Source organism: Neoarius graeffei, chromosome 1 (assembly GCF_027579695.1).
Source record: "Neoarius graeffei isolate fNeoGra1 chromosome 1, fNeoGra1.pri, whole genome shotgun sequence".
Classification (NCBI taxonomy): Eukaryota; Metazoa; Chordata; class Actinopteri; order Siluriformes; family Ariidae; genus Neoarius; species Neoarius graeffei.
This window is the reverse complement of record NC_083569.1, coordinates 109,068,737-109,094,422: the sequence shown is the minus strand read 5'-3', so window position 1 is coordinate 109,094,422 and position 25,686 is coordinate 109,068,737. Positions and strand designations below refer to the sequence as shown.

Genomic DNA, 25,686 nt, shown 5'->3' with positions numbered 1-25,686 from the left:
GCAGTCCTGAACATAGCGATTTCCAGCGAGTTGTAATTCCAGATCATCCGTTTTATGTACCAGGGATCTAGCATTGGAGAGATACAGGCTCGGTAGAGGTGGCTTGTGTGGTTGTTTTCTTAGCCTTAGCATAGCACCAGACCTGCAGCCCCGCTTCTGCTTCCTCTCCCTCCTCTGTCTGCGCCGCCTCCTAGACCCAACAACAATCCACGGAAAGCCCTGCGGTCTCGCTATGTCATCTGGGATGTTATGCGTGAAGAGAAAGTCACTCGAAACAGATATCTGGTGTTGGTCACCGATGGCTAAAAGTGTCTGGCGGGTGTACTGGATGTTCGCAGAACCAATGGAGCACAAACAAGCAAGAAAGAAATACAAAAACAAACAAAAAAAGAGCACTGAAAAGGAGAGCCGTAAGCCGCTGCAACCATGCGCGCCACCATCTTGACTGGTAAGATCAAGAAGAATTAGTCTCTAGTCTTTCTTTGAAGAAAGGAAGAGCAAAGCAGTCACGGAGAGGTTGAGGAAGGGAATTCCAGAGTGTGGGGGCCATGGCACTGAAGGACCGGCCACCCAGGGTAGAGAGTCTAGTGCGAGGAACAGCAAGGAGATTATAGCTAGAGGATCTGAGAGAGCAGGATGGAGTATAAGGGGTCAGGACATCACAGATGTAAGAAGGAACAAGGTTATGGAGAGCTTTGAAGGTGAGTAGCATGATTTTATATTTAATTCTGGACAGAACAGGTAGCCAGTGAAGCTAAGAAAGAATGATATGAGTGATATGAGCAGATGGTTTGGTATGGGTGAGGAGTCTCACTGCAGAGTTCTGAATGTATTGTAATCTTTGAAGGGATTTAGTAGGGAGGCCAATGAGAAGGGAGTTACAATAATCTAAGCAGGACATAATGAAGGAGTGGACCTGACCTACCCCACGCACCCCCCACTCTCCGTCAGCCTACAAATTGAGCTGGACTTCGATGTCCATGCATGCTTGCCCTATGACTCGCATGCTGACTTGAGTATCATGGACGACGGCCCCCCTCCCAAGAAACGAGACATTCGTTCGTTCTTCTTCAAAGTCAAGAATGTAAGTGCAGGGTGTCCGTCGAGCTTTAAAAACTCAACAAAATCCTTTTGATGTATGGAAACCCTTCATAAAAGTATTGCTGCGGCTCGTTAGGCAGGTTTAGCAACGTGACAGGATGCTACTGCATAGCTGCAGAGAAAAGGAATGCTGGAGCAATGTAATTTGGTGTTAGGCTGCTGGGCCATAGAAGGTTCACGCTGCACGCTGCATGCTGCACGCTGCACGCTACACGCGTGTAAAGAAAAGTGGACAAACGTAGCATGACTTGCTCTGGGCCATAGAACGGCGTTCACGTTGCACGCTGCACGCTGCACACTTCACGCGTGAAGCGTGAAATGAACATGCACACTTTTTTCTAGGCGTGAAGACGGAAATTCCAGTCAATGCATGCGGTCACCGCCGCGCCAGCCAATCAGAACGGGTCTAGGGAGATAACGCTATGCTTTCAGGGGAAAACTTCAGAAAAAATATAATTGAATGGTATAATTGAAAAATAGTTCTTCATCGGGATTGTCAAGCAGATTATAGAATGTTCGGTGAAATTCACCACGGGTTTCTCTCAGAAGGAAGTGTTCTCGGCTCCAAATTCTGTTCCTTTTTCTCTTCCTCTGTCTCAGTAAAAGCAGAATGAGGCAATCGTCGTCATCCGAAGAGTCCATATTGTTGGTTACTCGGTCAAAGTAGAACAGACGCAACACGTGAACATCCAAGCATGAAGTTTAATGGCCCAGGGTCCGGTTCTTCACGTGAACGTGTAGCGTGCAGCGTGCAGCATGCAGCGTGCAGCGTGAACCTTCTATGGCCCAGCAGCCTTAGATAATATCCTCGATGAATGAATGTTAAATTTATAGACCTAATGGTTTTACAGAATGTAAGTAGTCAGATGTAGGCTACTGCATGGCCATGCAGATGTGCGACTTGCATTTCAGAATCAACAGCGTGACAGCTGCTGAGTCTGCTACGTTCACCGTTTTACAGAGACCTCTTTCTACTACTACTAGGCTAGATACAACAAATCCATGGTCCTTTACTGCCACCTACAGACGAATATTGGTAACTGCAGCATGAACATAAAAGAAGTCACAAGCACATCTGCAGTGAAAATCATAACACGTTACGAACACAGAAACAGGTAACAAAAATACATAATATGGAAAATGGAGGGGCAACAAAAAGACAAAAAATGGGGGGTATACTACAAATGCAATACTAATGTAATCATAATCATGCTATAATAGGCAATCACTAAATTATATATCCAAATATCATTTTAACTAAATTTGAGCTTAATTACAGAATAGAAAATGCCACCAGTAGCACCTATTTATGGGTGTCTCAATAAGGCAGTCACTGAATTTTGAGACACCCCCCATGTCAAACAATACAGATATTGAATTAAAAAAAAAAAATTAATGCTAAAAATGCTTAAAGTTTTTAATTCTTATTTTCATGTATTTCTGTGGAAGAGACAGAATGACTGCTTAAACACAAATTAGGAATTGTGTGGTGTAAAAGCAATAAATCATCAGATTCTAGCAATGTGGTGCCTTGCTCAAGTAGCCTAGTAAACTAGACCCACCCGCCTAGCGGCCAAAAATATTTTTTGCCTAGCGAATGGGTCTAGCTTCGCACCATATAAACAAAAACACCCCGGGCATCAAATCGTGCCTGCCAATCACAATGCAAGGTTTTTGTTTGGATACTTTGGGCAGGCTTTTGCAGGGGTGACGACAAAGCTGCGCGACGCTGGAGAAAGCGCAACAGGGAAGATGGCTACGGGCTAGTGAACAGCGCGCGTTTGACTCTGCTTTGGAATCAGTTTTAGAAGAATTAGACTTGGAGTTTTCGTTGAAACATGAGCAGGAAGAGGCTCTCCGCTCATTCCTTTTCAAGAAGGATGTTTTCGCTGTTTTGCCGACCAGCTATGGCAAAAGTCTGATCTACCAGCTGGCTCCGCTCGTAGCCAAAAGGATGGGGCTAGTTTGTGCAGTACGAAGAATTAATAAACAGCTTTGAAAAATTACTTTTTGATTGTTTCTTATTTTCCCGTTATTTTAAATTTAAGGGAAATTATTTCACCAAACACCACTAAATAAAAACTCTCAAAAACAGTTTAAGCAAACCCTTGAAAAACACTTGGAAAAAAATGTGTATGTGGTACAGACTCCAAACTTGTGGTCATTATCTCCAAACTTCTTAATATCTAGAACCTGTTTATTAATTAATACGCATTTTGAAAAATTATTTATTTCAAGGCCTCCCCCACTGCTTTCTGTCGCTCTGACTACGTCACAGTCACTGTTGCGCTGATTGGTCAGAGCGTTGGCCTATACGCACAGAGACAGTTTGAAAGACAGCGGGTTGTTCCTCCTACCTGCTTCGGAAATGTCTACGGATCGAGGCCAGACTAAATATTCACATTTAGTCTGGCTTGCCAGGCTATTGCTCAAGGGCACTTCAGCCATGGATGGAGAGAGAGGTAAGGGTGGGATTTGAACCTGCAACCCTGGTCTCCAACTACCCTAACTATGGAGCACTTGCATGTGACGTCACAGCCGATCCAGATTGTGACAGACGCCATCTTGTCGGTCAAACGCCATATTTCCGCCTTCTACTTCTGCTTTTACTTCTACCTTTTCTTCTGGAAAACCCTACTATATACAATTCTACTACAACGGCTGCGGCTACAAGCTCTCCCTACCTGTGCACGTTTATGTTTTTTGTGTGTATTTTTGCGTGTTGTTCGTCTGTACCGGACTTCAATATCCACTACAACCGTATGGACTTACTGGACATTGGTTTCCAGCAGAAAATGATGGTTTGTAGCGATTTCCATCGCATGCACAACATTCCGGACGAGATAGCGAGACCAGCGGGGTCTCCGTGGATTGTTATCAGAGGCAAAGCGAAGGAGGCGGCGCCGGGAGCGGAAGCAAAAGCGAGGCTGCAGAGCCGGCCTGTTGACTAAGCTCAGAAAACAGCTACTCAAATCTCCACTGCTAAGCCTCTATCTCTCCAACGCCAGATCCATGTAAACAAGACGGATGATTTGGAATTACAGCTGGAATTACCTTATTCTATTCTATAATCGACTGGTCAGTGCTATACTCAATACTTAAGTGACTTACCCATCCAATGAGGATTCTTGTTTACAAGATGCCACATCTGAGTCGCTGACAAATCCTGAATTTTTGTAAAGATAACTGTCCAGAGATTTATAAGCACGCAGTGCTTCACCACTGAACAGCGAGGGAAAGTTAATGAGGTAATTATACACGTCCAGGTATTCCGCTGGCAGTTCAAAATCCAGTCGTGAAAACTCCGTCCGGTAAGCCATAAGGGTCACTAATCTGTAGATCGTTTATTTTAGATATATATCTAGTTATCTGTTCATTAGAAAAATGAGCCGTGTAGTCCGTCGGTTGAAATTGATCCATTCTGTACACGAGTGCAGCATAGACCCCGAAGCCGCCGCCAGGCGCCGCTAAAACCGCCATTTAGAATTTGAGCCGCCGCCAGCCAATAATTTTGTAAGCCAATTTGAGCCGCTATCTAATAAAATTTGGCTGAGCCACTAAGAATTGTGTACATCAAATAATGGGTTTATCCACATCATGAGCTACAAGAAAAGTGACACAAACATGATCAACTGTACACACAAACAGTAACACAATAGAGACGTATAGGCATACACTGTAGAGATTTAGAACTGATATCACAGCACAGAGAGCCACCACAAGCTTGCCGTTGTGACTACCTGTCTGGCTTCCCGCCCCTCACACCGTTACCACGATACACTGGGGAACCCGGGAACCCACCCAGAGCATCAATCGACTCCGATATCAATGAGATGGCTGCATTCTTTGCCGCTGCTGAGGGAAAGTGTAAAGGTATTTTTTGTTTGTTTGTTTGTTTCACATACTTCGAGATTGATAAAAAAAAAAATAAGTACTCCACCACTCTACTTTCATCATAGTAAGATAGCTGCCAGTCCTTCACTGGTCATTGCTAGTGAGAGTAGATAGCTAGATGCCTTCCTCGAACAATCCAGATTAGCTTATTATTAGCATTGAACTACAATCTTGCTAGATTTATATTTACAATGAAGTAAGAGACCAGGGGACCTGTGGTAATTTGCTATTTATTCCCCCCATTTGTTTGATCCGTTCGCCCGGATATATGCCACACAGTGACGTCCAGCATCAGCCATTTGTAGCCATAAACATTTTGGTGGCTGCAGCAGCCATTAAGGTTTTGGCTGAGTCAGCTAGCCAGCCAATAATTTCATCAGCCAGCCATTATCCTGAAAACAAACGGCTTCGGGGTCTAGTGCAGCAGTATTCAGCAGTGTTTTTGACCGACAAGATGGCAGTTGTGTACTTTCCGGTCACGTGACTGCAAGATCTCTATTAGGCCACGGCTACCCTCGTTAACCTATAAGATCTGCATGACATGAAATTATGATTGCTAATGGGAAAAAAAAACACCTTTCGGAAGCTCTGCCTTGGATCACTTTTGTGTCCCCACCAATGTCAAAATCAAAGTTACTCCCTTGGTTCCACCTATGACCTTTAAACGACGTCAATCCGAGAACTTCTGACCTACACTCCATAACACTAGATGGCGGTAATAGACCGATTCGTTGTTTCCCAACCGCCAAAAGACATCAAAGAAGAAATAATGCCTGGAGAGATCAGTGGCCGGGATGAGGAGCTTTGTGAAAGAGTGTGCGGGGGGATTTTTTTTTTTTTAAACGCTGATTTTTGAAGTTGATATTCGGTTTTACATCATTAAAGGTGAGTTAATGTGAAACTTCCCACCTGAGCTGTTGGGTTAACAGGTAGTGGAGATTCTGGACTCATGAGTCTCTGTGTTTTTCTTCTTCCAGTGTCCTGATTCTTTTCACCCGTTATAATGAACTCAGAGTCCACACGGCCCTCTTTAGGAAAATCTCCACAGACTCCTGCTGCTGCTGCTGCTGCCTCAAAGGTAAAGTTTATTCATGGGTCTGATTTCTATTTTGTTTTATTTTTAAAACTCTGTGAATTTATTTCTAAATAAGTGATCATTACAGCAGCAGATGCAGCAAGCAGAACCCTTCAGGTCAGGGCTCACACTTTATGTGGCCTTCAGATTATTAATAAAGACATTGATTTCATTTTGGTTTATCAGTTTTGCTTCTCAATCTGGAGCAAGTTTGAGGCTTTGAAAATGACACGAAGTCCCCACAAACCTTCTTTTGGTTTTGTGGAAATACATGCTGCACTGTAAATACCTTTCAGTGTCCTGGACCAATGGCAATAGCCCCAAAATGGGTGATGCTTCAGGATGAACTTGTTTTGGTCTCCAGGCTTTTACAGTGTCTGAGTGAATGAATATGTGGCAGATCACAGAATCCAGGGACACATGTCGGCCCGGGGGCATTTTGAGTTATTGACAGATTCAGAAAGTACAGTTTCTAAGCTTTCCAATGATGCCTTCCATGTGGAGATCTGACAATATTTGAAGAATGTGTGGCCTTTTGAAAGTGTATACTTCTTAAAACAGAAAAGGGAGAAAATCGAGGACTCCCTAAAGTGAATGACGCATGAAATGGAATGACGAATGACAGGTAGTAAATTTGAACAATAAATGGTCCCTTGTCATTCAGATTCTTACAAATGGAATAACGATTGAAATCTTTAGTTTGAGACCTCCCTAGGATAAGATAAGTGGGTGCTTGGTGGGATATCAGCTTTTACAAATGGAATGACAGGGTTTCTATATGTATTGACTTACTTTGAGCTAATGTTGTCAGTGATATCACCTTTTACAAATGGAATGATAAGGTTTCTACACTGTAAAAAAAAAAATTAGTCAAGCCAACTTAAAAATGTAACGCAACCTGCTGCCAAAGGATTTTGAGTAAACTCAACTCCAGGCCAAATAGTTGTGCTGACTTGCTCTTTTAAGTCGACACAGATGAGTATTTTATGTTGACCTTACTTTATTTAGCAAGTTCAGTGCATTCAAATTGTGATGTTGAAATAAATTGAAATAATCATTCCAATTAACTTGGAAAAGCAAGTTGGCACAAAAAACATTAAGTTATCTTTTTTGGGGGGGGCTTTTTCCACCTTTACTGGATAGGACAGTGTAGACACAGGAAATGAGCAGGAGAGAGATCGGGAAATGACCTCAGGTCGGAATCGAACCTAGGTCCTTGGATTTATGGTATGGCGCCTTATCCACCTGAGCCACGACACCCCAAAATATTCTTTTAAGTTCACATAGAAGAGTATTTTAGGCAGCTGGGCCATAGAAGGTTCACGCTGCATGCTGCACACTACACGCTACACGCGTGTAAAGAAAAGTGGACAAACGTAGCATGACTTGCTCTGGGCCATAGAACGGCGTTCACGTTGCACGCTGCACACTTCACGCGTGAAGCGTGAAATGAACATGCACACTTTTTTCTAGGCGTGAAGATGGAAATTCCAGTCAATGCATGCGGTCACCACCGCGCCAGCCAATCAGAACGGGTCTAGGGAGATAACTCTATGCTTTCAGGGGAAAACTTCAGAAAAAATATAATTGAATGGTATAATTGAAAAATAGTTCTTCATCGGGATTGTCAAGCAGATTATAGAATGTTCGGTGAAATTCACCACGGGTTTCTCTCAGAAGGAAGTGTTCTCGGCTCCAAATTCTGTTCCTTTTTCTCTTCCTCTGTCTCAGTAAAAGCAGAATGAGGCAATCGTCGTCATCCGAAGAGTCCATATTGTTGGTTACTCGGTCAAAGTAGAACAGACGCAACACGTGAACATCCAAGCATGAAGTTTAATGGCCCAGGGTCCGGTTCTTCACGTGAACGTGTAGCGTGTAGCGTGCAGCATGAACCTTCTATGGCCCAGCAGCCTTATGTTGCGTTGACCTGACTTGCCTTTAGAGGTTCAGTCCAACAAATTGTTTAGTTGAAATAAATTGTAATAATAATGCCAATTAACTTAGAAGAGCAAGTTGGCACATCATGGTTCTAAGTTGAGTTTACTCAAAATCCTTTGGCAGCAGGTTGCGTTACATTTTTAAGTTGGCTTGACTATCTTTTTTTTTTTTTTTACAATGATTTAGTGTGCATTACATTTTTTAGTTAACACAAACCTCTCAACACTTACGGTAAGTTCTACTTCACTTTGCCTATTATTACACAAACAGAAACAAATACCGACATACAAGGAGGGCATTTCCTGGCCTCTGTTGAGGAAAGCTTAGTCAATACTCTTATACAACATCTCGTGTCAGTTTCCATGGACTTCTCACTCTACCTGACTGTTGAAACTTTCGAACTTGTGAAGTGCGCATGCGCAGTGGCATCGGTTAAGGGGCGTCAATCAGCACTTGAATATATAAGTTCACTTAACTTAATTTTCCAATTCCTATGAACTTGTGGCGAAGGAAAGGCATCTCAACTATTTTTTTTTTAGTTACTTAAACAATTAAAAGGGAAATTTGTTCATTCAACTTAGAATCCTTTTTTCACTCAACAATTTTGCAAGTTACATTTTTTACAGTGTAGGTGGAATGACATACTTTGAGGCAATGTTATCAGTGATATCAAATTAACAAATGGAATGACATTGTTGTTAGGGTTAGGTTATAGGTGATATCACTGATAACATTGCCTCAAAGTATGTCATTCCACCTAAAAACACTGTCATTCCATTTGTAAAAGGTGATATCACTGATAACATAACCTAAAAGTATGTCATTCCACTTAGAAACAATGTCATTCCATTTCATGAGCTGAAAGCATGTCATTCCACCTACATTTCAATCGTTATTCCATTTATAAGAATCTGAATGACAAGGGACCATTTATTGTTCAAATCACTAGCTGTCATTCGTCATTCCATTTCATGCGTCATTCACTTTAGGGAGTCCCGAAAATCGCCCTCAAAGTTTTCCATCTCAGCTACTCTGGGTGTAGGGCGGGCACATAATGGTGCTCATTTGCATGACATTAAGGAAAGCCCTACCCCCTACGAGCTAGCACGATACTACTTTCATGTAAACAAAGATCACCACGTCAGTTTTCCTTCCATGCAAAGTATGCCCAACACAATTATGAAGTACAAAAATAAGTCCTAAAGTATACGTTAACGTTTTGTGGTTGAAAAATTACTCGCACTGTAAGAAAGAAAGATAGTACGATGATGACACAACTAACACAACACTAGTTTCATGTAAAGCCTCGGTCACAACCGGCCGTACAGTATGCGCTCCTATGGCCGGTCTACATGCAAAAAACGCAAGAAACACACGGAGAGCGCGCATGAAACGCACGAGAGCGTGCGTGTGATGTGCTGATTTTCGAGCCGCAGACCGGCCGCAGAGGTTCGTTGTCATGTCAAACAAACTCTACGGGCGCTTACGTTTTTTTCAGGTTGCAAGACAAACTTACGGCCAACGCGCATCTTTCTCCACGAACAACAACAAAAAAAACCGCAGCGATTTGGGAAACGCCAAAAATCACACGGCCAAAAAATCGTACGTCCGGTTGTGACCTAGGCTTAACCAAACCACAACACTCTCCGTTACATGCAAAAATAACCACACAGCCTTAGATTAATAAACTCACCCCATCAGAAAGAGAAACGGCGCCTTGAACACACCAATGCCTCCGATGGAATGTAATCCTAGAACGGTCCGTGTATCATCCGATCATTCAAGTATTCCATTCAATCTGGAAAACGAGGTTGCGGTTTTTTTTGCTAGAAATGGTTATCTCCGATGTAAATACTGTGTGTCTGTTTGCTTCGCGGTGTTTCAGCTCCTCTGCGCTCTGTTTAGCTTCCTCATTCCATAGTGAAATCACACACCTGTATGCAGCTAAGTAGCCATGCGCTCAACTCGCATCATACAGCTGATTAGCGAAAAAAAAAACCCAAAAGACTTAAATCATCACGTGAATGGCCCATATGGTAATTTACCCACACACCCCAGCAGGCTACAGTCCTGACAAAAACGAGACAATTTGCAACAAAAAATGTATGCTTTTCCAACAAAACAATCTATTATTTGAAATACTGATTGCATTCTTCAAGATCTCAACTTGCACATGATGGAAAAAAACAAAAATCACAAATTTCGAAAAAAAATGCTTCTTTTGCGATTATCTCGGATTCGTTTCGGCCGACATGTGTCCCTGGATTCGGTGAGGGGTCACATATACTCAAAATCAAACAACAATCAAGATGGTTCCAGAATCTCATCTCATTATCTCTAGCCGCTTTATCTTGTTCTACAGGGTCGCAGGCAAGCTGGAGCCCATCCCAGCTGACTACGGGCGAAAGGCGGGGTACACCCTGGACAAGTCGCCAGGTCATCACAGGGCTGACACATAGACACAGACAACCATTCACACCTACGGTCAATTTAGAGTCACCAGTTAACCTAACCTGCATGTCTTTGGACTGTGGGGGAAACCGGAGCACCCGGAGGAAACCCACGCGGACACGGGGAGAACATGCAAACTCCACACAGAAAGGCCCTCGCCGGCCACGGGGCTCGAACCCGGACCTTCTTGTCGTGAGGTGACAGTGCTAACCACTACACCACCGTGCCGCCCGGTTCCAGAATTAAATTGTTAAATCTAGGATTTTTCTCAGAGATGAAAATCCAAATGTGGGACGCAAGAAATAAATCTTTTTAAATTCCTCTGTGTCTGTCATGGAAACTCTCCCAAGCAAAAATAATTCAAAGAGGTTGCAGAAAAGTTTAGACTTTTAATAAATCACTTAACAAAAGCTGAGTCAGTCTGCAGAGTGATCTGACTCCAAGTAACAAATCCTCCATTTTTGTGGCTACTGCCTCAGTGTAGAGCCGGTAGCCACTTTGTGATTGTGCTGTAAGAGTGTAACAATCGCGCACTGCACATTCGCATCAGGATTACGATAGCACATGCGCATAAGCATTACAATCACCAGAATGGTGAATCGTGATCTCTCAATATCATCGTGTTGTAAGAATTAGTGTAACAATAGCGCACTGCACATAAGTATTACAATCACCAGAAGGGCGAATCATGATCTCATGATATGAACAATTGATCTTGTGTTGGGCAATTCCATGTAAATGTCAACCTCACCATGCAAAAATAAAGCAACATGTAATACATCAAAACCACTCCCAGAGATCTCACCTAGGCCTGTATTTTACAGATGTGAATAAGTTGAACCAATTTGTCACAAGAATTGTTCCCTTCGCCTTAATATGTCAGTCTTTCTTTCTTGTAATGTAAAACCCAAGCTAAAATCAACTTTGATCATGTACAATTCTATATTATTGCCACAAGCCACAGAAATGTATGCTAAAATCCACAAAACAGCAAAACAATAGCCATCCTAAATATTATTTAAGAACTTTGATAGTTTTAGCTGATATTTAGAGAGTTTTTCAAAGGGTTATGGTGGTTAAATTGCTGATTTTCTAAATATATGCCATGTCTATTTCAGACGCGTCACATCCATAACGGAATTTCGTCACATCCATAACGCTGACTTTTCCTTCCGAAACTCTGCATGAAATACAAAATATTTTAAACAAAGATTTTTTAATATTCACCTTGGTCCCGTCTATCAAATGGATATCTCCATTTCGACATTAGGTTTACAGTTTCACAGAGTTTGATAAAAATGTACAGTCACCCAAGAAAAGTGATACTTTTTCTGTCACATCCATAACGCATCTTTTATTGGCATTTTCTGGCATGCCCTAGATGTACTATGGGAATTGTTCTTGTTCTATCACTTCTCCAGTATGGTACAGCCTTAAAATATGCAACACCTGTTTAAATACTGGGAGACAATAAAACATGCACTGGGTCATTTGTTGCCATTTTGAGTTCAAGTGTCACGTCCATAACGCTGGAATTGCTCTGTTATCAAAGGTACACAAGAACGAGTATAAGAATGTAAGAATGAGTGTAACAGTAGTAAAACTTCATAATCAGTTAGCACTGATGAAGTTTGTTTACCCATTCTTTTTCTTGGTACACTTCAGAACTAATCAGAGCTAGAAAAGAAATAAGAAAAATCTCATTATAACTTCGTAATATTGGAAGATGATCGGCAGATTAAAAGACAAACGAAATTCATCTCATGATTCACCAAGGCTGCTGATTCAATATCAAGTGGTGCTTATTTTAAGAAAATTTACCTTTTGATTATCACAGCTTTTGTTTGGTTCTTCTGAAAGGTCAAATGTAAGGTTTGGTAAGGTTTTTTAAAATTATTATTATTAGCATTATTATTTTTGAGCTTTTTGGCAGATATTTAGGCTGACAATTCATGAACAAGTGCTTTCTTACTATTTTGAAAATACAGGTAGTCGTCGACTTACGACTGCGTTTGGTTACGACTGACCGGTCGTAAACCGATCTGGTCGTAAGTCGGCCTATGTTAAATGAACGTAAGTATATTGTGATGTGTAATGATATTGTAATCATCTTAAAGTCTTATTTTATCTACATTTTCTTATTTCATTACCTTGGTTCATTATTTGGTTTAAGTCAAACACTGCATACTACACTGCGTACAGTACAATTCGTTTAATATGTGCAAAACAAAAAATACGAAATACAGGTGTGAAAAATAGAAAACATTTTAGTTTGAAACATACCAAAATACAAATGTAAATCATAGCAAAATACAAAACTTAGTGACCGCTGGCATCATTGGTGCTTGGCTGTGGGTCGTCTACGTCATCAGTTGTTGCAGCACTCGGGCTGGCGGGAGGATTTGCTTGTTTCATAAACCAGGAGCTGGGGCGGAAACTGTTGTACGCGGCGAGAGGCTGGATGCTGGGCGCTGCCAGGAGCTGGGGCGGAAACTGTCGTACGCTCAGCTGGGAAACACTTGCCAGTCATAACCAGACGGTTGTAAAATCGATCGGTCGTAAGTTGCATAGGTCGTAAGTCGACGACTACCTGTATAGTTCACAGCACTGTATTTTGAACAAAGCCCTGATGCTGCTCACAGTTTGGTGATGCTTGCAAGAGATGAGGCTAGTATAATTGATAACATGTATATATGCTGTATTTACTGTATGGACATTGTATCAGAAAGCAATTTTATTTATAAGCAATAGCCACATGTACCCATAGGGTACTATTTTTTTTTTAATAGTGTTCTGGCATACAGCTTGATGAGTTCAATGAATTGTGATTGGTTCACACATCTCAATGTTCAAGACCTTGGGATTTAATCAAACACTTAACATAATCTGTAAATTCGTTCACGGAGACACTAGAAACTAGGTTTAGTGGCTAGACCCTCTGTTTGCAGTGTGCAAGGACCCACAAGCCTCCACCAGGTTTTCCCAGTTTGAATTGCTGTCTCGGCGCAAGCCCCATGATGTCTTCGACGTCATGAAAGAAAATTGGGAGGAGGAACTTTCACAAAGTAAAAATAAAATGAAATTCAGTACGTTCTTAACCTGAGAGCGAAACTCCACGCACCGAGTCACATAACCCTGCAGAATTTGCTCCAGGCACAAGAACGTCAATCCCGGCTGTACAACGGACGGACACAGCTAAAAGAATTTGCACCAGGAGATAAACTGCTCATTTTACTGCCCACATCGAGCTCACAATTACGCATCAAGTGGCAAGGGCTCTTTGAGGTTACATGGTGAATTGGGGAAGTCGACTATGAGGTCAGGTGCACAGATAGAGGTGATGCATGTCAAATTTACCACCTCAATTTCCTGAAACCATGGTGAGAGGAGGTTCCTGTGGCTCTAAGTAATGGTAGTTCTGGAGAGGACAGAGCTGGGACTGGAGGCAAGTCCTACAGGTGCGGCCTAATTCACCCCGGTCCCCTGTGGAGACCACCTCTCACCACCCCACAGAGCACAGGTTGCAGGACAAATTCTGCGATGTGTTTTTGCCCCTTCCTGGTCGCACTGACCTCATAGAGTACCACATGGAGCTGCCCCATTAGCTCCCTGAGAACAAGAAAAATGTGGTTTGGCATGAACTCAAGGCGATGCTTGACATGGGAGCAATTGAGGAGTCAGACAGCGACATTCAGGATTACAATCAAGATATGGTGTATTCCAAGTTTGTCTCCACCAATATATCCAGCATGGCATGCATGTGTGTGGTCTAATTTTTTTTTTTAAATAAGACACTTTCAGGTCTCACGCTACCAATATTTCCAAGGCCACACTGAGTGAACTAAAAAAATTATTTATACAAGTCTTTTTATTCTGATTTTATACATAATTCAAATTTCTATGTGTTTTTTTTTTTAATATATTGATTGGTTTTCACTTTTACAACAAGTAAAAGATGGGTCCATTCTGAAATCCAAAAGATAAAATAGACAAACATTTCAAGCAAAACCGGAATAAATCTGCTCAGTTTCATACATACCACACCAGAAACTGTGGGTGGTAAAAGAGAGCAACTGGACTTGCTTGAAGATTCTTGAAGACGTTTCACCTCTCATCCGAAAGGCTTCTTCAGTTCTGTCTGACTAGTAGGGAGTATCAGGTATTTATCCTCTCATGGATGAAAAGCTCATCTAAGGTGTCGTTGAGTCATCCTGTTGGTGTGGGTCACTGGGGGCTAAAATGTGTTTTCTCTGGGTAGGTAAAGAGCGTGTCTTGGACACTTGCATATTTTTTTTTTTTAAATAAAATTTTTTTTTTTAGTTTATTATTTTTGGACGGTACAGAGTTTGGCAGCAGTGGTCTTGGGGGCACGTCCGAAGTTTGAGAAACTGTTCAGCAATAGAGATCTTGCAGTCACTTGACCGGAAAGTACACAGCCGCCATCTTGTCGGTAAAAAACACCACTGAATACTGCTGCACTCGTGTACAGAATGGATCAATTTCAACCGATGGACTACACGGCTCATTTTTCTAATGAACAGATAACTAGATATATGTCTAAAATAAACGATCTACAGATTAGTGACCCTTATGGCTTACCGGACGGAGTTTTCACGACCGTGTCAGTGGATTTTGAACTGCCAGCGGAATACCCAGACGTGTATAATTACCTCATTAACTTTCCCTCGCTGTTCAGTGGTGAAGCACTGCGTGCTTATAAATCTCTGGACAGTTATCTTTACAGAAATTCAGGATTTGTCAGCGACTCAGATGTGGCATCTTGTAAACAAGAAAATAACAATCCTCATTGGATGGGTAAGTCACTTAAGTATTGAGTATAGCACTGACCAGCCGATTATAGACTAGAATAAGGTAATTCCAGCTGTAATTCCAAATCGTCCGTCTTGTTTACCATGGATCTGGCATTGGAGAGATAGAGGCTTAGCAGTGGAGATTTGAGTGGCTGTTTTGTGAGCTTAGTCAACAGGCCGGCTCTGCAGCCTCGCTTTTGCTTCCGCTCCCGGCGCCGCCTCCTTCGCTTTGCTTCTGATAACAATCCACGGAGACCCCACTGGTCTCGCTATCTCGTCCGGAATGTTGTGCATGCGATGGAAATCGCTACAAACCGTCATTTTCTGCTGGAAACCAATGTCCAGTAAGTCCATACGGTTGTAGTGGATATTGAAGTCCGGTACAGACGAACAACACGCAAAAATACACACAAAAAACATAAACGTGCACAGGTAGGGAGAGCTTGTAGCCACAGCCATTGTAGTAGAATTGTATCTCGTAGGGTTTTCCAGAAGAAAAGGTAGAAGCAGAAGTAGAACCAGAATGAAGTAGAAGGCGGAAATATGGCGTTTGACCGACAAGATGGCGTCTGTCACAATCTGGATCGGCTGTGACGTCACATGCAAGTGCTCCATTGGCAGTTTTCTCCACCTTACGGGTTACAGTGCATAATGACCCAGCCTCAACCCGTCTGAAGTCTTGGGTCTACCTTAGTTAGTGGGGGATTGGTGTTGGTCAGGGAATTTTTGTATGATTAATAGGCACTGACAGGTTGTGTGTTTACAGACTTGGTTAAAATCATTTGTGAGTTTCAAGTTTCTACAGTTAAATTACAGTGGCTGAAAATTGGCAATCCGGCCTGTTCAGGAGTTCAGTCTCCATCTGATGAGCTTCTAGATGTACTGACAAAAGAGCAGTTGTTCACTGTGCATTATAAAACTGAAGTATCTGCACTACAAAAACATTCGAAAGAAGGCATTAAAAGTATTTATTAGGTCTTCTTTGAGTGACCATGGAGTGCTGCTGCCTCATGCAACCATCTGTTTCGAGTGGCCTCCCATGTGTGCAGCCAAAAAAATTACTCTTAATCCAACGGGAAACAAAATTGGGGAAAAGGTGTCTTGAATACAAAATGGAAATTGGAAAGAACCCGAATCGAACAGGAAACCAAGGCTAATAGGCAGAATTTTGAAAAACGCCATCTGGAAATTGAGCAACACTGCATACAGTTTATCAAAGAGGGCAAATTGTCTATGCGATTAGGCTCCGATCCATCTTCTCCTCCCAAATTAAACATTGGACACCACTTGCGTTTAGTTCCACCCTTTAGCGAGTCTGATGTGGATACGTTTTTAAATTTGAGAGAGTTGCGGATGCCCATGCCTGGACAGATGTTGAACGGACATTGCTCCTGCAGTGTGTACTAACTGGCAAGGCTCAACAAGCTTATTCTTCATTGTCGGTGGCGGAAAGTCAGGTGTATGAACATGTTAAGTCAGCCATATGAAAGATTTATGAATGGGCCCCAGAGGCTTATCGCCATTCTTTTCAGAATTTGCAGAGAAAACTGAATCAGACGCACGTCGAGTTTGTTAGAGACCTGACCCTACGGTTCAGTCATTGGTGTGCATCTGAAAAAGTTCAAACATTAGACAATTTGAATAACTTGGTTCTATTGGAACAATATAAAAACACACTCTCCTGAAAGTGTTGCCACCTTCATTGTAGAGCGCAACATTCATTCTGCTTCTCAATCTGCTGTGTTGGCTGATGAGTGGGAACTTGCCCATAGATTTAGTTCAGAGAGGGTCAGGGGTGAGAGGCATGGCTTTTTCCCTCGTGCTAATGTATAGAATATTCCGCAACATCAAGAGAGGCTGTGGGTAAAGGACAACCAGCTAGTTTTTACATGACCTGTAATTACTGTCAAGGAAAGGGCCACTGGAAATCAGATTGCCTCATCCTTAAGGCAAAAAATACTGGCACCAAGCTCCGTAGTTCTTCTGTGAAACCCACGGCCCTGGCTGCTCCTGTGCCTGTGTCTGCTGGGTTGGTCATTCCCCTTGAAGCTCATACATTACCCTGTACAGGTGTGACCAACTGCAAGGGGATGTTTGAGCTGTTTATTTCTGAGGGTTTTGTGTCGCTTATTCAAAATCCCTTCCCACACTGTAGGGCGGCGCTGATCTCTGTTTCCGTAGTCCTCAGCCTCTTGCCTATTACATAGCTAGGGTTACAGTGGGAGGCTAGTCCTTTGGTAACCACAAGAGTTTGACTCCCCAGTCGCATCTGTATTGCAGCATGCCTTGCCAGACGGCGGTAGGTACCATGTTTATGATGGTCTTTGGTATGACCCGATCATGAGTAGAACTTGCGATCTCCCGATCAAGAGGCAGACATGCTAACCACTAGGCTAACTCGCGGTTTGTGTCACTTATTGGCAGCGATCAAAAAGTGCCAATGAAAATTAAGAGACACTGGGGTGTCTGAGTCGTTCATTTTAGAGTCAGTGTTTAACTTTTTTGCCTGAATCATACACAGGAAATTCATTATTGATTCGGGGAATTTAATTGAACATGTTGTCTGTGCCACTGTGCAAGCTGATGCTTATGTGTGATATTGTGAAGGGGCATGTGGAGCTTGGAGTGTGGCCTGCTCTGCTGGTTGATGGCATGTCGCTAATTTTAGGAAATAACTTGGCTGGAAAATGCACCTGGCTGGAAGTGTCTCTGGTGGTGGGTGACTGTGCCTCTCTTCGATAGTGGCACCTATGAGTGTGTGGCAGTACCCTGAAGTTTTTACTGCATGTGCAGTAACTCGCTCTGCCAGTAAAAAGGTGGAACCTGTGCAGGTAGACCTAACAAAGTCTGATAAGTGGGGTCCCCCGACCCCCGACTTTATCAGCATGGCTTCTCCTCTCGTCTTGGGGGATGCGATGGCAGAGACCTGTTCAGGAATCTCTGTGTGAGACTGTTGGGGGAAGACTTGTTGCTTTGTCTTGTCCTAATAGACTTTTTGGGACACATTTTGAGCTTGAATTTTGGACTGTTTTTCTGTAAATTAAATATTTTTTGATGAAATTCTGCTCTGCTGCCTCTTCCCTTTTAATTGGTTATACTCACTTGGGAGTGTAACACCCGGACACAAACAGGACAATGTAGTGTACACTATTCAGTGCAGTGAGGAATGCACAGACTTGTACATTGCGGAAATGAAACAACTGCTTAACAATCGAATGGCTCAACACAGAAGAGCCAGTTCCTCAGGCCAGGACTCTGCAGTCTATCACCATCTCAATAACCAAGGACACTTGTTTCAGGATTGCAATGTACATATTTTAGCCAGAGAAGACTGGTGGTTTGAAAGCGGAGTAAAAGAAGCCATGTTCGTCAACCTGGAATGACCATCTCTGAACAGAGGAGGTGGGCTGAGACCCAACTTATCAGCCACCTACACTGCAGTCCTTGGCACACTTCCCAGAAAACTGAATACACATCCACACCAAGACTCAGCTGACTTCAATGACTCACATGATGGCAGAGAGCGCCAAAGACCCACAGATCACCCTAACAACCCTCTAGGGCTACATCCACACGACAACGGCAACGAGATGTTATTTAAAAATATATCGCGTCCAAATGGGCAACGATCAGTAAAATATCAGGTCCATATGGCAACGCAACGCTTGCTGAAAACGATGCAATACACATGCCACACCTCTAGGGGCGCTGTAAGACGGTCCCTTCGGAGACACCAGAACAATAGAAGAAGTAAGGACGCATGCGCATAAACTATTATGCGCGAGACTTCATATTAGCCACAAAGTCAGGAAAATCTGTTCGTAAAATTACATTATAATGACCAAATACAATGAAAAGTATTTTTCCAGTCTCACCTGTGAAAGGTAATCCCATGTGATCTCGTTTGGACGGTAAACCTGTTGGTACAGTTAAACGCAGCTCATCTTTATTCTCCGCTTTGACCTATCCAATATGGCGGCGAGGATGACGTATGATTCTACGCGGAAGGTGGCGTCTTTAATGGTCCGGAATAAATTGAATGCTACATGTTGATGGATTAATTTGCTCTTCTACACCCTTTTTGAGGAATGTATTGTAGGACTTAAACCAACATCTGAAGAGGTGAGATCGCTCCTTTTTTTCCCTATTTTTGCTGGCGGGATTGACTCTGCCCTAAGGGCAGAGTCTCTCTCTCTCTCTCTCTCTCTCTCTCTCACTTTGCACCATTACACAATAAATATTCACAGTGAAAATATTTTGTAAGCGCGTTTCATGAGCCAAGTTATAGGATTTGTTGACAACTCGCATCGAGTTCGTTACACTTCTACCTGGCCTGAAGCACTCACAGTCATGTGGTTGTGACGTCATCGTAAACAAATCCGTTCTACTCATCCAGACGACTTCACAACGGCAACGTTGCCAGATCTTTCCACTCTGGAACCCGTTCTCAAAAAGGTTGTGTTTTGGGCACCCAAAACGCCGGTGCCATGTGGACGCCAGGCCTAAACGATAAGCAATTGTATCGGAGTCACCTGAATCCGTTGCCGTGTGGACAGGGCCTAGGCTGCCAAGACCATTCACACCCAGCTTCCGGTGACCCCAACACCTACAGGATAACTGAGAGGATCAATGGGACCTCAACGACTCTCCTTAGGGTTGCTTTTGGTCCACTAGAGGATAAATACCTGGAACTCTCCACTAATCAGACAGAACTAACGAAGCCTTTTGGATGAGGTGAAATGTTTTCAAGAATTTCAAGCAAGTCCAGTTGCCTTCTTTAGCACCTACAGTTTCTTCCTGACTTTCTTCACTGATTTTTTTAAGAAGTTTTGTCTCTCTTAAAGAGGTTAAGTGTCTCTCTCTCTTCTTTTTAAGCCTTTTTGTGCTCTGGTTTTTTGGCTTGCAATTTTTAATCAAAATGTCCATCTCACACAAACCCACCTCAGATGAACCATCCTGAGGCCATGGAGTTCTCATCTTTTTAGTTCACTTAGCCCATTTCTGTGATGTTTTTTAATTCTATCCTTAGCTATAGGATTTCTCAAACAAACCATCTGCAATGGGGTATCGACCATTTCCACTCCGTGTTCTCAGTTGTTCTCTTGCTAAACGGTCAGATGTGATGGAGTCCTCGTCAGGCAAGATTCTAGCTCTCACCTTTCTCAGCGTCAGGCCTATTTTATGCATCCCTTCCCCAGCTCTTGTTTTACTGGTCAACCACAAAACTCTCCTTAACACTACGGAAATCTCTACCCCTGGATTATTTCACTTCCTCTTATGAATACCTTCACCACCTCGGAATTCCTGCGCCTCCCCTAGGGCTAAATGCCTGTTTGTGATGTACAAATGGGGCTCTTACAAAACCTAACCCAGTGTAAATCAAACCTTCTCATGGTTTTCCCCAAAGCGTTTTAGCGTATCGGGCCCGATACGCTTGTTCTGCCTGCCGATATGCTTAGTCGCTTTAGTTAAAATCCGATATGCTTAGATTTATACTGATACGTTAAATTTCTGACCCACAAGTAACTAGATACATATGAGAGCAAATAACAGATCCATTTACATATTGATTGATATTTGTGTTAAACAAGCCAGGGCTCCAGACTAACTTTTTGACCTAGGAGCACTGTGCTCCCAACCCCTAAAAATTGGGCGCACCAGCAAAAATCTAGGCGCACCATTATAGACCCTTTTCAGTCACGTGACCTTCGTAAACGCGACCGCCATTTTGGACATGTAGTGGACTTCGGCTCAAATTGGTTTGAATGCGAGGAAGGCGACAAACATAAAAGAAAAAGGAGCGAGATGCAGAAAACTGTATTTACTAGTTTGCTGTAATTATGATCTGGCAGCTATTTACACCGGATCCAGTGTAAATAGCTGCCGGAGCCAACGTCCGAGGTTCCGGAGCGCGCTGGCTCCGGCCGGGCCGCGAGCGAGCGCGCTGGCTCCGGCCGGGCCGCGAGCGAGCTGGCTCCGGAACCTCGGACGTTGGCTCCGGCAGCTATTTACACTGGGTCCGGTGTAAATAGCTGCCAGATCATAATTACAGTAAACTAGAATGGAATGTTAACAGCAATGTAATGCCTTTTCTGGCTAATTTTATTCGTCTTACCTCCAACAAAGTGGTCACTTCACAAGCGTTGGTATGCCGCTATCCATCTTCTCCGTCGGTTAGCATCTACCGGGATCCGATAAAATGATAACCCTTGCCTTGTTTGTTGATGGTTACTACATCCAGATGCACAACAACATAGTGGCATGATGGAAGTCTTGCTGAAAATAAACACTTTCTTTGCTGCCGTTCCTCAATGTTGGCTGTGGTAAACTACTGGTAGTACATGTCCAAAATGGCGGCCGCGTTTGTCGTGACGTCACGTGAAAAGGGTCCATAAAAGGTTGGGAGCACAAGCAAACGTCTTTGCCATACCAAGTATTACTCCTATTAATCAATGTTAACAACCTTCCATTAAGTATTTGTATTGATTATAAAAGAAAAAGCCTACATTGCCAATTCTTTTGCACCTATCAATGTGTGGTATTTTAGGTGGTTCTTGGGGAAGAAGGACAAATCACACCATTTGTTACAACCAACTGCTTTATTCCAGGCTTGAACCTGCAGTCATGTCCTGGCATAACACTGATGATGTCAAGTCAAATACACAGCCAGGCATACTGACCTGACAGAACATCCTATAGAGTGGTACACAGGCATACTGACCTGACAGAATGTCCTACAGAACACAAGTCAACTGTTGAAAAAAATAAACAAAAAATGATAATAGCAGGCAGAGTCATGTGGAACTCTGCAATGGAGCGCTTCATCTTGTCTGAACAGAGACCACAGGGCCGCAGAAACTTCTGACCAATCATACACACGCTTACTAACCGTGTTTGTTGTTTATCCTTATCAATCTGCTCCTTGATTCGCTGATTACGGTCAGCTGATCGTTTAGCATGTTGATTTGCCAAGCATGATCAGCTGACTCACAGGATGCATTACATCATGGAAAATTTCTTGGAACGGCCGGCGCAGCACTAGTGCTACTTCCAGGTTTCGCGTAGTGGGCGAATGGCACGTGTCAGCCGGCTGGGGAGTTATAAAAATTTATTTGATCGCATGTTTCTGCCGGGGGTGGGCGGGGACTTGGTTTTCGTGCTTCAGTCAGCCAGCGGGGTGCGCTTCAGTTAGCCAGCCGGCGTGAAGCTTGTTTTTTTCAGATGGCGGCTTTGTTCTGCAGCCATTATCTAGACGCAGGCCTTAATTTTTGCTCATTTTTTTTTATTGGCGCACCATGCGACCGTGATTTCAAATATAGTCGCACCCTCAAAATTCTAGTCGCAAGTGCGACTAAACCAGTCGCGCTCACGAGCCCTGCAAGCAGTCTTTTTTCAATGTTTGTGTTGATTCTGTCAAAGTAATATGTCCGTGTGGTATGATGTAAACAAACTGTAATCTGTTGGCTATGTCAAAATCACGTGTTCAAACCATCCAATAAAAACATCGAAAGAAACCGTCAGACATCCCAGAATTTTCCGATTCATTATAAACGATCTCATTGACTGCCGATGTTGTCCCCCACTGGACGGACAAAGCCGACTGATTTTAATCACAAAAGTTTGACCTAGTCTATTATCATTATGGCTTCGATCAAAGATTGGTTGACTAAATGTCAACAAACCCGTGTGAGTGATGGCGCACAAAACCAGACAACTGTCACGACAACGAAAACGTCGTCAATTTTGATCACAGCGACTGGCTCAAAAAGCACTCGCTGGACAATTTGATCCACGTCAGCATGGATGACAGCGAGATGGACTACGAGAGGGTTGCCCAACATTGGGCCAAGCAAAAGCCAAGGAAAATTAATCTGCTTTAAAGGAGGATGAAACTTAATTCATTAGTTTGGGTTTGCAGAAAGATTATGTACTTATAAACACTCTCACGAAGTGAAGTTGTCAATGTGTCAAATGCAGAATAATTTCAAATCATAAGCATTTTTGGCAGTGTGATGTCACTGGGATCCATTTAACAAAAGAAGGCTCCGGATTATTCTTTTGTTAAAGGCTCACACTGACATCACACTGCCAAATACGCTGATCATTATTATTCAAAATTATGCTACATTTGACACTTATTAACAAATTCTCTTCATGACTGTGTTTAAGTACATAATCTTTCTGCAAACTTAAATGTATGATTTAAGTTTTCTTTTCCTTTAAATATGTTTTAATCTTAATCTAGTCCATTTAATAAAGTGCCAAAATTTAAACTTTATAACATGCAGTTGCCTTACTTTTCAGTGTATCTTAGTTATACATATATTATGGTAATTACATCAGAAACATTCTAAATCTAGATATTGAGATTACCTATTACAATCTCAGGCCTTGTCCACACGGCAACGGATTCAGGTGACTCCGATACAATTGCTTATCGTTTAGGCCTGGCGTCCACACGGCACCGGCGTTTTGGGTGCCCAAAACGCAATCTTTTTGAGAACGGGTTCCAGAGTGGAAAGATCTGGCAACGTTGCCGTTGTGAAGTCGTCTGGATGAGTAGAACGAATTTGTTTACGATGACGTCACAACCACATGACTATGAGTGCTTCACGCCGGGTAGAAGTGTAACGAACTCGATGCGAGTTGTCAACAAATCCTATAACTTGGTTCATGAAACGCGCTTACAAAATATTTTCACTGTGAATATTTATTGTGTAATGGTGCAAAGTGAGAGAGAGAGAGAGAGACTCTGCGCAGAGTCAATCCCGCCAGCAAAAATAGGGAAAAAAAGGAGCGATCTCACCTCTTCAGATATTGGTTTAAGTCCTACAATACATTCCTCAAAAAGGGCGTAGAAGAGCAAATTAATCCATCAACGTGTAGCATTCAATTTATTCCGGACCATTAAAGACGCCGCCTTCCGCGTAGAATCATACGTCATCCTCGCCGCCATATTGGATAGGTCAAAGCGGAGAATAAAGATTCATGTGCTGCGTTTAACTGTACCAACAGGTTTACCGTCCAAACGAGATCATATGGGATTACCTTTCACAGGTGAGACTGGAAAAATACTTTTCATTGTATTTGGTCATTATAATGTAATTTTACGAACAGATTTTCCTGACTTTGGCTAATATGAAGTCTCGCGCATAATAGTTTATGTGCATGCGTCCTTACTTCTATTGTTCTGGTGTCTCCGATGGGACCGTCTTACAGCGCCCCTAGAGGTGTGGCATGTGTATTGCATCGTTTTCAGCAAGCGTTACGTTGCCATATGGACCTGATATTTTACTGATCGTTGTCCATTTGGACGCGATATTTTTTTAAATAACATCTCGTTGCCGTTGTCGTGTGAATGTAGCCTCAGACTATGCACCCATCACGCTTATGTGGAATATAGGCCACAGACCAGCTTCCAAGCAGTGGAGGCTTAATGCATCTCTTCTGAATGGTAAAAAATTTGTCTCCTTTATCACAGCAGAGTTTAAGGATTTTTTTAAATACCAATACCTTGCCTGAAACATCACCACTGATACTGTGGGATTGTGCCAAAGCATATATCAGGGGCTGAATTATTTCATTCTCATGCGCCAGGAAAAAACAGAGTCTAAACAGAGAGAATTGGAGGATAAAATAAGAGCTTGAACAAAAACACAAAAAATCGGCTTCAATCAGTATCCTAAATAATTTGAATGCAGCTCGTAGAGAACTTAATAGTTTATCAGACAAAGTTGAGGGAACACTGAGATTTACCAATCAACTACTATGAATATGGCAATAGAGCGAGTAGATTATTAGCATTTTGTTTAAGAAAACAGCAAGCATCCAACACGGTACAGAGAGTAAAGTTACAGGATACCTTTGCTACAAAACCTGATAGAATAGCAGAATCCTTTGCAGAGTTTTATAAAGGCTTATATAAGAATAGACACTTGCTCGGATGATACGAAACTTGCAGAGTTTCTGGACCACATAAAATTGCCTGAATTGACAGAGTCTGCAGCAGAAGAGTTAGATAGGCCAATTGAAGAATGGGAGATCAAGCAGGTGATTTCATCTCTCAAAAACAATAAAAGCCCAGGTCCAGATGGAATATATTAATGAATTTTACAGGACATTCAAAGATTTGCTATCACCGTTGTTACTAAAGGCATACCGTCATGCATTTGAATCAAAAATTATGGCACCATCCTGGAATGAGGCAACTATAGTGGTGATCCATAAGGGAGGGTAAAGATCCCACTGAATGTCAATCCTACAGACCAAGATCACTGCTGAATGGGGACTTGCGTATATTATCGGCAGTCTTGGCCAGGCGAGTTAATCAGATAATCACTCAAATAATCCACCCTGACCAGACTGGATTCATCACTGGGAGATATTACGGAGATAATGTACGCCGCTTACTAAATA

At 42.6% G+C, this 25,686-nt stretch overlaps 1 pseudogene; it reads left to right on the top strand.

Annotated features, from left to right (window-relative positions):
- Positions 1-5,746: 5,746 nt before the first annotated feature.
- The window catches only part of LOC132881608 (zinc finger protein 501-like), a 46,546-nt pseudogene continuing 26,606 nt past the window's right edge, over positions 5,747-25,686 (top strand).